Here is a 2,754-nt window from a genome sequence, read left to right as displayed (position 1 = left end):
GTTTTCTCCTTCAGCATTGTGCTTTCATTTTAATATATTCTGCCACCATGCCTGCAGCCTGTTGCTGTACTGCCCTTGCCATTATCACCACTAACCCTCTGCGGTTGTAAGCCAGACCAAACTCTCCTATCAATTGCCTCGGTCCTGGTGTGTTATCACAGCATATGAAAATAACAAATAAGCTCTTTTGATGAAAATATGTAAGCAGAAAAGGCAAAAATAGGAAAAACAACATGAATCAAAATATTTACAGTATATTTCTCTAAATGGTGTGAGTATAGGTTGTTATTTTTCTCTTTGCTCTTCTGTGTGTTTTTCAAAGATGAAACTTCAGTTGGAAAATAGATGCAATGGATTCTGAGGCTGACTATCTGACTGCCCAGATGTGCCTTACCTCTGAGAGCTGGTGAAGGTGCCTTGGCATAGAACTAGGGCCAGGAAGCTCTGAGCAAGAGCCTGGCAAACACGAGTCTAAGCAGAGCCCAGCAGAGCACACCAGATTCAGTTTCAGCTCCAGAAGTGGACACTGTGTGTGTCCTACGGCTGGACATGAGCCCAGGGGTAGATGGTCCCAGGAGAAGAGAAGGCAGAGATGGAGCACACAGACATCCCTGGCATTCTGTACTCTTTCTGGAGATCTAGCTGTCCAAAAAGCCCAGCCTTCCAAGCAGGAAATGCTCTGTGGAGCCTGATTCCTAGGAGTAAGCCTGATCTGAGGGCAAGAAAGGCTTCAATTAGAGGGGAAACTGGAGGACCAAGCAAGTGACATTCTGCACTTCATGAGTTCAGAAAAGGCCCTTGTGGGTTGCTGGGGTCTCTTCACACAACTCTAAACCATGGGCTGCCTGGCAAGTGAGATGAATCATGGCAAGAAACACTTACTCAGCATTATAACTGAACCCCTGTAAACCAGGCCCAGGAGACAAAGTTAATGTCCAGATGGTTAGTTTCCTACCATAACAGCATACATTAATCCACCCTCATCCTTTATCCATTCCAAATGTGTGCCTGAAACTGGGAATAGTGCCAAACCCCACGTATGACTGTTTTCCTACACATCTACCCTTATGACAAACAGTTCACTTACAAATTACACCTTACTGGAGATCTCGGCAACCTTAGCAATTTTTTCTTTGCTTTTCAAGTGGGGAAATTTCGCATTTTCTCTTTCAGGAAGGGTTTTGTGGCTGTTCTTTCGCAGCACCGCTAATCTCATATTTGGAGGACATTATTAAGTAAAAACTATGCACTACATGAATTCAGGTACACAACTGACCTGATGAGTATGACAGCTGCCAAGTGATGGGTGGGTGGGTCATAGAGAGAGAATACGCCCAACAAAGGGCTCAAATTAAAACTTGCGAGCTATTTCCAGAGGCTACTATTTAATGTTTTCAGACTCTTGCTAACTGTAGGCAACTGATGGAAACTATAAAAAAAGAACAGTAAATAAGAGAGAGATAATATGCTACAAGTGTATTTTTTTAGTTATAAAAATTGAATGATAAATCAGAGAAACTTACTGTCTTATAATTCTGGAGGCTAGAAATCCAAGTGCCTGGTGTGAGGAGAGCCATGCTCCCTCCAGCAGGCTGCAGATGAACTTCTTGGTAGCCAGCAGCTCCTTGGCTTTGAGAATGTATTCCAAACCTTCACACGGTGCTCTCCCTTCCTGTGCGTGTGTCTGCCTATGTCCACATTCCCCCCTAACAGGTACATTAGTCAAACCAGATTAGAACTAACTTACCCCATTCCAGTGTGGCCCCATTTGAACTGAACTAATTACATTTACATTGACCCTGTTTCTAAATAAACTCACATTCTAAAGTCATGAGCACTCAGACTTTTTAAGAATTCCAAGGTGACACAATTTTCCTTGGAATCTTTAAATGAGAACCACATGTGTGCCTAACTGCTGACGAAGGCTGAATCCAGATATTCAAATTGTACATGTTGACCTCAGACTTTGTATGGAAATATTTGTGTCACCTCATTTCATTTCAAATGTTGTACAAGAGTATGACACCATGGGATGGCACAAAGGACATCAGCAACATAACTGTAATCATCATCATCAAAAATCATAGCAAAAACTGATGTGATCTTCCATATGCTCAATACAGCTGATGAGTCCACATGGCCCCCAAACTCCAGGCTGGGACCAGGGTGCACACGCTGTAGGCCTGCCTAGGCCCTGTGTCCACCTGGCTTCATTACACCTAAGCCATGTTGAACTCTTAGGCCCACTATGTCCTATCCTGTATCACTCCATATTCTGTTCCAATCTGCCCCCAACCATATGAGACACAGCTCTAACAAAGGTCAATGAGTCTAGGTTTCATAGCAAAAATACAAACAATATAAAAGATCAAAGCAGTAGTTCCCCCTCATAATCCAACAGCTAAAGAAACAATTTAATAATGAGGAAGTTCACAGATAGAAGACTATCTTTTCCAGACACACATCTGAGAGAAAATTAATACCCACAATATATAAAGAACTCAAAAGGCAAAGAATTAAAAAAAAAAAAAAAATGACCCATCCAGAAATTGGCTTAGGATGTAAACAGAGTTTTCAAAAGACGAAACTAAAATCACAGAGAAATAACATTTTTAAAAATGTTCATCATTCCTAGCAATGACTTTGAAATGTAAAACAAAACAACTTTGAGATTGCATCATACCCCAGTCAGAGTGGCAAAAATCAACAAAGCAATAAGCAACGATTGCTGGAGAGGATGCGGGGGGGGGGGGG

This window comes from Mastomys coucha, unplaced genomic scaffold (genome assembly GCF_008632895.1).
Source record: "Mastomys coucha isolate ucsf_1 unplaced genomic scaffold, UCSF_Mcou_1 pScaffold7, whole genome shotgun sequence".
NCBI classification, from domain to species: Eukaryota; Metazoa; Chordata; class Mammalia; order Rodentia; family Muridae; genus Mastomys; species Mastomys coucha.
This window is presented reverse-complemented; position numbering follows the sequence as displayed.